The sequence below is a fragment of the Pituophis catenifer genome, unplaced genomic scaffold, assembly GCF_029215685.1.
Source record: "Pituophis catenifer annectens isolate HBS135680 unplaced genomic scaffold, rPitCat1.0.hap2 SCAF_14, whole genome shotgun sequence".
Taxonomy (NCBI): domain Eukaryota; kingdom Metazoa; phylum Chordata; class Lepidosauria; order Squamata; family Colubridae; genus Pituophis; species Pituophis catenifer.
The window spans coordinates 17,714,227-17,728,823 of NW_027256894.1; positions in this window are offsets into that span (position 1 = coordinate 17,714,227).

Consider the following 14,597-nt stretch of genomic DNA (forward strand, 5'->3'; position numbering starts at 1 on the left):
TAACAAGGGCTTGTCTGAGATTCTCAGCCCATCCCTTTCGTGATAACTTCTAAGCGAAGCAACTCTTCTTTGATTTATGTGGAAGAGCAGTTTTCCCCTCCAATATTGGATTAACAACACCCTACAGGTATATTTGCCTTCTTTTCGTCTCGACCGCCGTCAATAAATCTTTTATGCAACTAATTCTAATTTCCATCCGATGGATTGAGAGTTTCTAGGAGGAGAGCAAGTCATTAAGTTTGGTGATGGAACTTTATCAGCAGCCGATGAGCGGGTGGGGGGGGGGAAAGAAAAGAAAAAAAGAAAAAAGGAAGTTTTATTTAAGAGGAAAAATATTGGCACTGTTTCTGTCAATTTCTTCCAACATTAATATTTCACACTTGTTGTGCGCTGCCTGCGAGATGAAAAAAAAATGGATCTGACTAAAAAAAGAGATAAGATATTGCATTGATTTCTTTTTCCCCCATCCCAACCCACCCTCTTGATGGAGACAGATTCTTGAATGTCCACATTAGCTCAGCTGTGATCGCCGGAGAGATAAATTATTAATAGGAATGTATGAACATCATTTTGTTGTGATTAGTTTTTACTTAAATATTATTATTTATTTATTTTTTGTCAACTTGCATAGCAAAAAGGAGCCCCTGGCATGCAAGATAAGGAATGCATTCAAAGGATTATTATCATTTTTTTACTCCTTTCCTTTCCTTTCCTTTTTTTTTTTTTTTAGTTTATTTTGTGATCTTTGAAAAAACCGAACGTATCTGGGAATCTTAGCATTCGGGGTAGCATCAAATTACCAAAAGTTACATTTAAAAAATTGTTGGATGGTTATTTTGGTTTGTTGTCTGAGGGTTGGGAGGAGGAGGAGGAGGTAAGAAAAATTCAAAACTGTAAATAATTAAACAGCGGAGCATCTATTATTCATCAGCTAAAATGACAGTTTTAATTTAGTTCTTTGTTCATCTTGGAACAAGATATTGAGGGTGAAGGTGATGGAGAGGGTGAGATTAAAAGGAATAAGAAAAGGGTAAGACTGATTGATGGTGGGCCTTGCTGGTATTTTCCAGAGGAGACCAAAAATCCATGGGCGATGAATTGTGAAACTTTCAGATTAAAAAAAAAAAGAGTTTTGTGCAACACACAATGACTTTCTCAGATGATGACTGTGGGGCAAGCCACCCCACTCCCAGAAGAATGAAATATTTTGAGGAATATTTTAAAAAGGCAAGATAGAATGTTTCCCCTAAAAGAGAAATAAAAAAAACTTAAGGGAGACAGAAACTCAGCTCCCAAACTCCCTCCCTCCATCCGATATTTTGTGCCCGTTGAGAAAGACTGGGCCATTCTATCTACAAAAGACCTTCAACTCCAGGATGATGGGATTAAGACATGACCCTTCAGGACGTAATAGGACGAACCCACTGCCATTTAGCAGCAGAGCTCACTACATTGCACAATCCCCTAAGGACACTGCATCACCCTCCAAACTTCAATCAAACATAGCTCAGACAAACACCTAGGATTTCTACTTTGCCTATAGAGCCAGCTATGACCCCTACATAACCCCTACATGGCCCTATGGGAATCTGACCACAGCCAATAGAATACATGTTCTTGCACGGGCGCAGGAAGCTCAAATACAGAGCCCAGAGAGAGTGTAAAAGCAACCCACTCTCAACTCCATGTGGTCAGCTGCCCAGAAACCATGTGGTTCTGCTTCATCATTAAACCATCTTTCCACCAGTCTCCAGCCTCCATTTTGTCTCCAGGGCCTTTCTCCCAGCTTGGAACTGAAGCAGATGGATATTTCTTCCAACAATTGAAAAGGCCTCAGGTAGGTCTGTTGTTGTTCAGTTGTTAAGTCATGTCCAATTCTTCACCAACCCCATGGACCACAACATGCCAGTCCCCCCCCTTGTCCTCCACTATCTCCCAGAGTTTGCCCAAATGCATGTTCATTGCATCAATGGCACTATCTTACCGTCTCATCCTCTGCCGTCCCTTTCTCCTTTTACCTTCCATCCTTCCCAACATCAGGGTCTTTTCCAAGGAGTCTTCCCTTCTCATTAGGTGGCCAAAGTCTTTGAGCTTCAGCTTCAGGATCTGTCCTTCCAAGGAACAATCAAGGTTGACTTCCTTCAGGATTGCTGATTTGATCTTTGTGCAGTCCAAGGGACACTCAAAAGTCTTCTCCAACCCCTGGAGAACATCAGGTTAGGAAGGACCATGCATCACTAAACATACAGGCAATTTTAGTTTTACAGACTAGGAGGGGGGAAGATATGGAGAATTGATATAATATCACTTTGCAATGGAACATCTGATGTAGTAGATAATGAGAGAAAATAGAGTACATAATAAATAAAGTAGATAGTGAGTGTGGTGGCTGACAAGGTTAGGATACTGGGTTGACAATGGGCAGGCTTGTGTTTAAGACCCAGTGGCTGTTGCAGGATGGGGTGAGCTCCTGTCACACGCTCCAGCTCCTGCCAGACCAGCAGTTCGAAAGTGGGTGACTTCAAGTAGATAAATGGGTACCACTTCAGTGGGCAACTAAATGGGGATGTGAAAGGAGCCCCCAACTGGGCAACAATGATGTCAACTCAGAAGTGCTTCAGTGCTCGGGACACAACCATAGTAGTAGTAGTAAGAGCAATGCTATTGTTAGGGTTCCAAGTAATACTCCTTTGATAAATAGGACTCTGAGGCAGGCAGATTCCTCAAAGAACTGTGTTATTGGAAATATCATATTGGCACAGGCTGGTGAAAACCGAGACTGAATATTCCCGTGGTTTTCACCAAGTTAAAAATAAAAGGTTTTCCTCTTCCCCAAACAGTCAGTCATGTAGTCCAATCACCATGTCATCTGGTTGCCTGGTAACGTCACTCCACCTCTCTCCGACCACCTGTGGAAATGTCCTTGGTTCCCAAGAGAAAGTATTTTGTTTTGGCTACAAACTCCCTCTATCTCTACTCACCCCTCCCTAACCCTCAGCTCCAGTGTGGCAACTCTGAAGGCCAACTTCAGAGTTGACAGCTGTGGTTGTGAAGCATTTAGGGAGTCCAGGAAAAAAAGCAAAAGATGAGAAATAATTGAGATGCAAGCCCTGTGCAAGAAGAGAAAGAAATATTAAATGTCAACCCTAACCAAAAAAAAAAAGTTTCACAGAAATTCAGACTTAAATTTAGAAAGGCCCAAGAGATCTGGCTGGTGCTTTGCTTCCTTTGGAGAAAGAGGTCACATTTTGTAATGGTATTTTTGACATGCATCAGTACTCATCTGTAGCATTCGGTGAAAAGTTTGACAGGCTGACAGTTGCATGGAAGACGGCGCTCTGGAGTCAAAAGCCTGGTAGCCTTTCGCTCATCGGGGGAAGTTGCTGCATCCAAGAAAATGCCTTCTCCTTTGTCAAGAGAACGAGGCATAAATCTGGACCTGGTGCTTTTACCAGCCAGCAGAATTTTGTCACAAATCTTGGCTGGGGAGGGCCGGTGCTGATTAAAGGACAGGTGGGGACAATTTGCTGCCTTGTTCCTGCCATCACCCAAGGACGTTGATATCAATTTGAGGCTGAACTTTTAAAACTGGGCAATTGCATTTGTCAAAGCAGGTTGGAGTTGCTTTATTGCTTTTTTTTTTTTTTAAAAAAGAGAAGATTAATTGATGGAAAAAGAAGACCAAAGAAAGGATGGGCAGGTATTAAAAATGTCTGTCAAACTAGCTAGCTGCGGCTTTGTAGCATTTCTAGAGAAATTGCTGTGCTAATCCACTGCAGCAAGTCTTGTGGGGACTGATAAAGACAGTTTTGTTAGGCTCCAAGATTTTACAACTGTCCTTCCATTGTAGCCCCTACATATGGCAAAGTAAAGGATTGTCCATGACAGCTGAATCTATAATATTATCGTCAGAGTTTAAGATGCCACCGAAAGAGGAAGGAAGAAGAAGTAAAGGTGGGACTCTGAGATCTAATTCTGAATTTAGGTAGAGGTTCCAGAGGCCTCCAGAGGTGCTGTAGGTCAAAACTCATATTTCCAAATTTCATTATGTTGGCCACTAGGTTGGGAAATATGATATTAAGTCCCAAAGGAAGTCATCAGGAAGAACCATCTCCCAGACCAGGGGTGCTATTCAGCAGGTTCTGACAGGTTCTGGAGAACCCGTAGTGGAAATTTTGAGCAGTTCAGAGAACTGGATAGTTCTGCAGACTAACAGTTCTGCAGGCTGGCTTGAGCTAAATTTTAAATTGATTTTAAATTGGGTTGTTTTAATTTACGGCCAGAATATCTAATTATTTTAATACTGTTTTTTAAATTTTGTATGCTTTGTTTTTACTTAGGCTGTGCACCGCCCTGAGTCCTATTTGGAGAAGGGCGGTATAGAAATTTAAACAAACAAATAAATAAATAAATAAATAAATAAATAAAGCACTGTAATTTAACACCAGCTGTCTGCAATTAAAGTAAGTTCGAATCTTGCCAGGCTCAAGGTTGACTCAGCCTTCCATCCTTTCTAAGGTAGGTAAATTGAGGACCCAGTTTGTGGGGGCAATAAGCTGACTTTGTATAAAGTATACAAAAGGATGAAGGCTATTGCTTAACGCACTGTAAGCCGCCCTGAGTCTCCAGAGAAGGGCGGCATATAAATCAAATTTATAAAAAAAAAAAACTGGTAGCAGAAATTTTGAATAGTTTGGAGAATTAGCAAATGCCACCTCTGGCCGGCCCCAGAGTGGGGTGGGAATGGAGATTTTGCAATATCCTTCCCCCAGGAGTGGGGAGGGAATGGGGATTTTGCAGTATCCTTCCCCTGGAGTGGGATGGGAATGGAGATTTTGCAGTATCCTTCCCTTGACACGCCCACCAAGCCATGCCCACCAAGCCATACTATGCCAACCAAACTACGCCCACAGAACTGGTAGTAAAAAAAAAAAAATTGAATTCAACCACTGTCTCAGACGTCTTCAAATTGCGGAATGTGATGGCACAGAGCAGCAATGGCACCTCCAACCAAGCATTGAAACTCAGAAATTGCATGATAACAAATTATAAAACATCAGGGAATGGAATGGATGAAAATAAGCTTTATTGTTTGATGAAAAGACCATTTGGGCAGGACGCGGTTTCGCCCAGTGATGGAGAGCAGGAGAATTTCACTTCAGAACCCTGAGTGTGGCATCAAGAATAACAGAATAACAAAGTTGGAAGGGACTTCAGAGATCTTCTAATCCAACCCTCTGCTCAAGCCAGAGACCCTACACCAGGGATCAGCAACCCGCAGCTCTGGAGCCGTATGTGGCTCTTTCATCCCTCAGCTGCAGCTCCCTGTCGCTCAAAATATGTGTCCTAACTACCAATGTGTGACACCCACCAATGTGCAATTTATTAAGCTTTTCAACCTCCGGTAGGCCAGCCATGGATAAATCCAAGAAAAAAAAAGTTTCAGAAGAAAACAAAATCAGGAAATCGTCAGACACAGGAAGAGTTTTGTGGCTCCCGGTGTTTTCTTTTCTGTGGGAAATGGGTCCAGATGGCTCTTTGAGTGTTTAAGGCTGCTGACCCCCGCCCTACACCATTTCAGACAAATGGCTATCCAATTTCTTCTGGAAAACCTTTGTTGTGGCTCCATTACCGGAGCCTGTGTCATCGGCAGGAGAGGACTCCGAGAGTGAAGGAGAGGAGTTGGCAAGGCCTCCCTCTCCAGGACCCTCCTCTTTGGCAATGCCTTCGGTGTCCGCCGAAGGGCAAGAGATAGGGCCGGGGCCAAGCACGTCCACGCAGCCACAGGTGGACAGTGATGAGAGTAATGAGTCTTGGCTGGATCCACGCCAGCGTCGCAGAGATAAGCGCGTGCAACAGAAGAAAAGGTGTGCCCGAGATTAGGCTGAGTCACTGGACCACACCCCACAAGGTATAAAAGGGAGTGTGGTGGCCAGTCAAACCTTGTGATGAACAAAGCTGAAAGCTTCCACGCCATTCTGCATTGCCGGACTTTTGCTATAGACTTTGCTGGATTATCTCTGGATTTGATTGACTCTGTAATTATTGAGCTGTTTCTTTGGATGTACCAGAAGCGGGGAGAAGTTATCTCTCCTCTTCCTAAGTAATAAACTCTTGGCAGGCAGCCACTAGGTTGTTGCCAAGATCCATTATCATAAGGAAAAGGATTTTGCTGGCTGGTTTGGTCTTTAACTCTTGAACGTCTGTTGGTATGTGTGCGTGTGGGACGGGGACAGAACAATCTTCAATGATGGAGCACCCAGAATTTCTGGAGGTGAACTGTTTCTTGAGAGGTCCCTTAAGATCGACCCTCTAATCATCCAAACTACCACTTGGGTTGAAGCCTTTCTGTCCTACAGTACATATTCCTGGCACTGAGATTTCTGGCAGTTACCAAGATAGGTTGTTAATTTATCGCCTGATATTTTTTTTAAAAAAAAGTGGGGGGGTCTTTCTTATTGAGAAGGGACACTCAGAACTCTTCCTTCCATATTGAATTAGATAGTTATGCATTCAGGAATAAGTGGCCTAGTGATGAACAAGATTGGAGGAGAAGAAGGAAGGTCAGAAACAGTCCTAAGAATGGAAAGAGAAAATGCTTTGTTACAGGTTCCCGTCTTCCTGATAGCAATTCTGCTTTCTCCCTAAAGGTTTCTGCACTTGATTATTTCCTCCATCGGCCAGCCTCCCCTCCTTCTCAGACCTTAATATCCTGTCCTTGATGGACCTCCTAGAGTCGAAAAGCATCTTTTCAGAGAAATGCAATATTAACCAGCTCTTAATATCAATTCAAGCCCTCGTGAGCACGCCTTTGACTTAGCTATTAAAATTCAGGCCGGCTGGCTGAGTGCTATTCTGCCGTGCAGTCCTTCCCTCTGAACGCTTTGTCCCTTTGGAAATATACAACATGAAAGTTGTGTGTTTGTTCTCTGCGCTGACACCAAGTGTAACACTGAGCCTGAGGGATAATAAGACTTGCGTACCTTAAGTTTGGCAATCAGCTGAGCGCCAAAGAATTGAGGCCTTTGAACTCTGGTGCTGGAGAAGACTCCTGCGAGTCCCTTGGTATGCAAAGCGATCAGAGGTGGGTTTCAGCAGGTTCTGACCAGTTCTGGAGAACCGGTAGAGGAAATTTTGAGTAGTTCGGAGAAGCGGTAGAGGAAATTTTGAGTAGTTCGGAGAAGCGGTAGAGGAAATTTTGAGTAGTTCGAAGAAGCGGTAGAGGAAATTTTGAGTAGTTCGGAGAAGCAGTAGAGGAAATTTTGAGTAGTTCGGAGAAGCAGTAGAGGAAATTTTGAGTAGTTCGGAGAAGCGGTAGAGGAAATTTTGAGTAGTTCGGAGAAGCGGTAGTAAAAATTCTGACTGGCCCCGCCCCCATCTATTCTCTGCCTCCCAAGTCCCAGCTGATTGGGAGGAAATGGGCATTTTACAGTAACCTTTAGTCATTAGGAAACTAAAGTATTTGAGTTTCCTCTTCAGGATCTGGCCTTCTATTTATTTATTTATTTATTTATTGGTTCGATTTATATGCCGCCCTTCTGCTTAGTGCTTCCATGAAGTCAGTCCCACGTCTGTGACAGTTGCTGAAACCCAGAGGTGGGCTTCAGATCCTTTAGCAATGGGTTCGCTGCCTCATGGTTGAGTGGGCGTGGCCATGGTGGGTGTGGCCCAGTCAGCCACCTGCACAATGGCAGGAGGCACTTTTTTCACCCTCCCCAGGCTCTGGAGGCTTTTCCCGAGCCTCCAGGAAGGCAAAAACTGCTTCCTCTGGGGTCTGGAGGCCCTCCAGAGGCTGGAAACAGACCCATTTCCAGACTTCCGGAACCTCCTGTAGGCCCATTTTTTGCCCTCCCAGATCCTCCGAGCAGCCCCTGCACTTACCTGGCATGGTGAACGGGCTGTGTGGAGACTCCTGGGAGGGGAGGAGTGGTTGTGGCCAGCCTGGGGTGGCATTTGGGGGTTCGCTGAACCCCGGTGATCCTTGGCAAGAGGATCGCCCAAACCCTGCCAAACCCTCAGGCGCCCACCCCTGCTGAAACCCCGTTCACCGCTGTTTTGTTTTGTTTTTCCAAATCTAGGTTCACTTCTGAATAAACTGCTTTTGCATCAGACTGTACGTTCCCAGAAAGAAAATTTGAAAAAGAAAACTCAAGCTAGGATGGGCCGGAGGCCAAATCAAAGACTGAAATTAAAGAACGCGAGTTCAAAACTAATTACGACCATTGAAGTGTTTAAAAAATAATTATCAAGGTCTATCAAGAATAATCCCAATTTGGCTCCAGGAAATAACAAGAAAAATCTTTCTTTGTCTTGGAAGAGAGCCCAGAAAATAATCACTAATTTGTTTATTTTTTTAAAGTCTATTTATAGGCTTTAAATTATTATTGTCTGACAATCTAGGATTGAAAAGAAAGCATACATTCGAAATGCTTGCGCAGAAACTTTGGCAAAAACCATTTTTTAAAACAACAACCTTCTCCCATCACTCCACACACACACACACACACACCCAAAAAAACCTGCAAACAACAACCGAAAAATATTCCTAGGAGTTGCTTCTCTGGCTGCCAATAAATTCAGCAATTGCCCTCTGAGCTTGATATTTTTGTTCCAAACGTTTCATTACTAAACTAGCTAACAACATCAATGGGTGTGGGGTTTGCAGAGAGGAGGAGGAGGAGGAGGAGGAGGAGGAGGAGCAGCAGCAGCAGCAGCAGCAGCAGGAGAAGGAGAAGGAGAAGGAGAAGGAGAAGGAGAAGGAGGAGGAGGAGGAGGAGGAGGAGGAGGAGGAGGAGGAGGAGGAGGAGGAGGAGGAGAGGACTGTGGGGCCCTTGGTACTCTCTGAGCTTGAAGTTTTTCTTGCAGATGTTTCATTATCCAACTAGCTAAAATCATCAATGCTAGAAGGGAGTGGGGTTTGCAGAGGAGAAGGAGAAGGAGAAGGAGAAGGAGAAGGAGAAGGAGAAGGAGAAGGAGAAGGAGAAGGAGAAGGAGAAGGAGAAGGAGGAGAGGAGGACTGTGGGGTCTCTGAGCTTGATGTTTTTCTTAGACGTTTCATTATCCAACTAGCTAACATCATCAGTGCTAGTGATGCTGCTGATTCCTGTATTACTACAGCTCTGATGATGCAGTTGCAATTACGAGCTAAGCAAGTCAAGGACTACCTTTATATGAGATCATATTTCGTTTTCTGAGTTCCTCTTCTTCTCTGAACGCTCAAGCAGGTCATTCAGAATCCCTAGTAGTTGGGTCAGCTAATTCTACTTTTTTTTTTTTTTTTCATGCTTCCTCATTCAGTCCCGCAAAGGGAAAACCAGTTTTTCAAAATTGATTCCCCAGGACCACAAAACATCAACTCCCTTTTTCTTGAGACGGAATGCAGTGTTCATTTTGCGATGAAATGAACAAACGTTTTAGCAAAGATTGCCTACGTTCCTGGTACAATCCAGTGGGCTTCAATTTGCAACTTCTTCATAATAGCAAAATGGGACATTCCAGATCCCCTTAAACTGGCATTTTTGCCCTCCATCACCCCCAGGGAGGAAATCAACTCACACTTTCCATTGAGAAAATTCAAGCATTTCCATGCGCCTTGAGAAAAAAGCAGAAAAACAAAAGCCTCAGAGAAAAACCATTGTTTTGAGAAATTGCAAACCCATTATCTGATAGGCATTCAATCCTCCACTTTAATGGCAAGATTATTGATTGCGGGACTTGATGTAGGATTCGTTTCATTGTTCAGTGGGGCTCCCCTGTGCCCACTGAAAGCAACCTTGACATGGCATAACAATTTCGCACGACTACGTCAATTGATCCCCGGGGACCAATTAACCCCGTAAGGCCCCCCTGTCCTGCAATTAGTCTCAATTGCTTTGTATCAACACCCGGTAACAAGATCAAAAGCTCCTAGGTTTTGGCAGCTGTGTTTTCCACAAAGAATTTTGAATTTTTCCGGTAGGAGCAAAATGGTCCAGACAAGACTTTTAAGACTAACTCATATCAAAGGACTCTTATTTTTGGAATCAATGGATTAATGATGGGCCATCAAGGTGTCGTTGACTCTTAGCAACTGTTGGAAGATATGTCCATCTGGGTTCAGTTCCAAGTGGGGGAAAAGACACTGGATTCATGGAAGTTGCTTGGAAAGAAGGTTTACTGATGAACAGGATCACGTGGCTTGAGATCCTGGGCAGAAAAGGGCAGAGATGCTGAGAATACCTGGGTTTTATGTCCTCTGTTGGGCTTTGAATTTGAGCTTGTGTTCTGATTTTTTTTTTTTTTTTTTAATTTGATTTATATGCCGCCCTTCTCCGGAGACTCAGGGCGGCTTACAATGCGTTAAGCAATAGCCTTCATTCTTTTGTATATTTTTATACAAAGTCAGCTTATTGCCCCCACAAACTGGGTCCTCATTTCACCTACCTTAGAAAGGATGGAAGGCTGAGTCAACCTTGAGCCTGGTGAGATTCGAACCAGCAGAAATTGCAGGCAGCTGTGTTAATAACAGGGTGCATTAACCACTGTACCATCAAGGCTCTTATTTATTTATTTTATTTATTTATTAATTTAATTTGTATACCGCCCTTCTCCCAGAAGGGACTCAGGGCGGTGAACAGCCAAAATTAAAAAAAACATACAAATACAAAAGTTAAGATAATTAAAAAGAATTAAATCACTAGCTGATTGGTTGTCAGACTCCCATGGGGGCCATGCAGGGGTAACTTTGTAGGTTGTCTTTTTGAGTCCCAGGCTTGGTTGACTCGTGCTGGGTGATGATGTAATGAAAGGGCAATTCCTACTATGGCTCTGTCTGAAAGAGGTAGATCTTTGTTATGTAGAATAGACTGGCCCAGGCCTTAATGGCCCATTGACAAAGGTGTGGGAAAGACATTGTTACATTTGAAATCTTTTCATTTGATCCACACAGGGAAGCTATCAATGATATTTCTGTGTCTCCAAGAGCTGTGCAGATTTTTGAGAGGGGACGGAAGACCACCAGGAGAGTTTTGGGCTGAAAAGCTAAAAAAAAAAAAAAAGCTGTTGACAAAATCACTTCGACATTGTTTCCAAGAAACTGGCAGACATGCAATCAGCAGGAGCTAAATTGGACCTGGTGGTTTTGCTCCGTCGTCAAAAAAAAAAAAAAAACCCATCACACCTTCTGTGCGACTCAAGAAACACTCCCCTATTATTTGGTTTCACTCTGCTTCCTTCTCTAATGAGCTTTCTTTTCACCAAAGCCAGAAGCATCTTCAAGCCCAGCGTTGAATCAAATCACAGTGGCGCCACTTCATCGCAATTGTAGCATTTTCAGAGCGTGACGTCCCCAATCAGAGAAAAACGGAGTGGCTTGCACAGCCAGTACGCATTTCTCATCCTGCGGGGGGGGGGGGGGGGACAAAAAAAAAACCCCACAGTGATCTCATAGTGTGGTGTTCAGTTGGCTTGGTGTTATGGATTAAGTGCGTGGTAACACTTCACAGCTTATGCTTAGACTTTAAGGCCATGACTTCTTCACCCAAGACATAGATGGATGCTTTGCTAATGGACAATGCCCTGTCAGCTTAATTGAATTTCCTTCTGGCTCAAGGAGCAGGGGTTTTTTTTGCAAATGTCTTAGAAACTGGAGGGGAATATAAACAACGGTTGGCCATGTTAGGAAATGATGATTACCTAACTTGTTGGGTTGGCAATATATAAACCATGAATATAGCTTTAATTTATTTATTTATTTATTTATTAATCAAATTTCTATACCGCCCTACTCCCGAAGGACTCAGGGCGGTGAACAGCCAAGATAAAATACAGACAATACAAATATTAAAAATCCCTTAAAATTATTAAATATTTCGGCCGAAACACAGATTAAAACACCCAATTTATAAAATCACGAATTCAAAAATTTAAAATTTAAGAATTTAAAAGAGGGGAGTTAGGCCAGGCCAGCTTGCTGAAATAGAAAAGTTTTGAGAGCACGGCGAAACGTGCGCAGGTCCGGGATCTTCCGTATCTCTGGGGGGAGCTCGTTCCAGATGGATAAGACTGCTATATTGCTGTATTGCATCATGCTGTGTCCTGATTGGTTAGCTCGGTAGACAAAGTCCTTAAGAGGGAGCTAGAAACCTGGTTTGTTTCCCTTTACTGACTCTTGATTGCTCTTTGGTGCTCATTGCTGATCTTTACTGCTCGTTACTGCTCTTTGCTGTGATTGCTACTGTTTGCAACTGTTTATTGTGTGTGACTAGAACGACTGGTAAGAAGACTTTGTTATTGGATTATCCCTGGACTATTGTTTTACTATCTACTGCTTTATCTGTGTATGACCTGGACTGTTTATTGGACTGTGCCTTAATATTTCCTGAAAGTAAACACAACTCAGTGTATCTGTGTGTTGGCTGTGTGTTTATTCGTAACTACTCTCAATCGCTTTCAGTGGTGGGTTCCTCCCGGTTCAGTCCGATTCGGCCGAGCCGGTAGCGGTGACGATATGACATCACCGAACCGGTTCTCCACACACACCCCACCCTCCCACCCACCCCACCCACGTTATTCTTACCTTTTATTTGGTCCCACCCCCAATCTATTGCTGCCTCCTGAGTCCCAGCTGATGACTAGAGGGGAAAAAACTGTTTAAACTCTTGCCACGCGGCTTCAAAGGGCCGCCCTACAGCTGATCAGTGTTAAAAGCAAACAAATGAGTCGGGTCGTAAGTACGAGGACTGGTCGTAAGTGCGAGGACCTTCCAGAAATGACTCTGACCAGCTAGCCACGCCCATCTAGTCACATGACCTCCAAGCCACACCCACAAAATAAGCCACGCCCACAGAACCGGTAGTAAAAAAAATTTAGAACCCACCCCTGATCGCTTTCATGTGCACACCCTTGCTATTCAAGGGTTGCTCTGCGAATTCCTTAACAGGCCAGAATCTCGTAACTGACTCCATCCTTTTCTTCCAAAGACCCTCAGGTTTCCTCCTTCCGTAAAGATTATCCTGTAGGAGAAGGAGTGGCAGAATCTAGGGGCGGAGTTAAAAGAGGGATCAGCCTAGAATCCCTATGTAGACGCAAACGAAGTCCAAAGTCGCTTAAATTCCATGATTGTGGAAGAATATCTCCGCGATTTAGATGGGTGCGGGCTTTGAATTACGCAGCACGATTGAGAAAAAGATGAATGTACTCTAGATACAAAGATTTCAGATTTTCAAAAATGAATTTTAAGAAATGAGTTCACTGCATGTCTTCTGGCCTTTGAACGGATTTCCTGCATGCACTACTATCAAGAAATTAGGAAGTCTGAAGTCCATGTTCCTTTTATAAACTCCATAAGGTAAAGGTAAAGGTTCCACTCGTACATATGTGCTAGTCGTTCCCAACTCTAGGGGGCGGTGCTCATCTCCGTTTCAAAGCCAAAGAGTCAGTGCTGTCTGAAGACGTCTCCGTGGTCATGTGGCCGGCATGACTCAACGCCAAAGGCACACAGAACGCTGTTCCCTTCCCACCAAAGGTGGTCCCTATTTTTCTACTTGCATTTTTTATGTGCTTTCGAACTGCTAGGTTGGCAGAAGCTGGGACAAGTCACGGGAGCTCACCCCGTTACGCGGCACTAGGGATTCGAACCACTGAACTGCCGACCTTTCGATCAACAAGCTCAGCGACTTAACCACTGAGCCACCGCGTGACCGATTTTGGAGCCTACCGGCTCCTCTTTTCAAACCGTTGGTATGGATTTGCGCTCAGCTCAAGTTAAATCTCACCACCTCAGTTAGCTCACCTTGCTTTCCATGTCTCTGGGATGGGACCTAAATTTCTTGATGGAGGACACACCGTTCATGGATACTTCTGTGTGGTTTTATGAGATGCTTGTCTTCAGACTGGCTTCAGATATTTCACTTAGCCCTTATCTTGGTTGTTTCTGCTGGCAGAGAAGTGATATTAAATTGCACCATCCGCAGGCATTAACTTGGAAAATATTTGGCAGGCAAAATTTCTAATAGTATTTCCTTTCTTTCCATTATTGAAATTAACTTGATAATACCCCCTACGCATTTTCAAATATTAACTAATATTTCTGTGGAAATAGATTCGTTCTTAGATCTTTAAGATATTTTAGATATCTTTTTCTGGTGCTTGGTTTTTATGTCAGGTCCCTTGAGTTTAGTAACTTAGATAAACAAATGCAGCTAAGTATCTCTAAATAAATATACAAACGTCATTTTGTTCAAGAATCAAAGAAGCCCCTAGATTTGAGGGTCAGATGGCGCCCCCTAGTGGTCACACAGCAGCACAACAGCTTCAGAATGTGGTCCCCTACTAACAAAGTTTGTGTTTAATCAGAAATACTTTTTAACAAATCCGAAAGCGAATGGGTCTACAGCATTATGCGTCGATCTCATATGACCTCTTAAAGTTCCATAAAATAATTGTCCTTCCCCCAGGTTTGACAAGTGGAAATTTAAATAAAAATTAAAGGAAGAATAATAATAGATAGGCGCAGATGCCTTTGGAGATATAATTATTATACTGCAGTTTTGTTAACTCTGGATTATTGACCAAGGCACAGCTGCCTGGATTCACTCAACCCAAAGCCAAATAAAGTA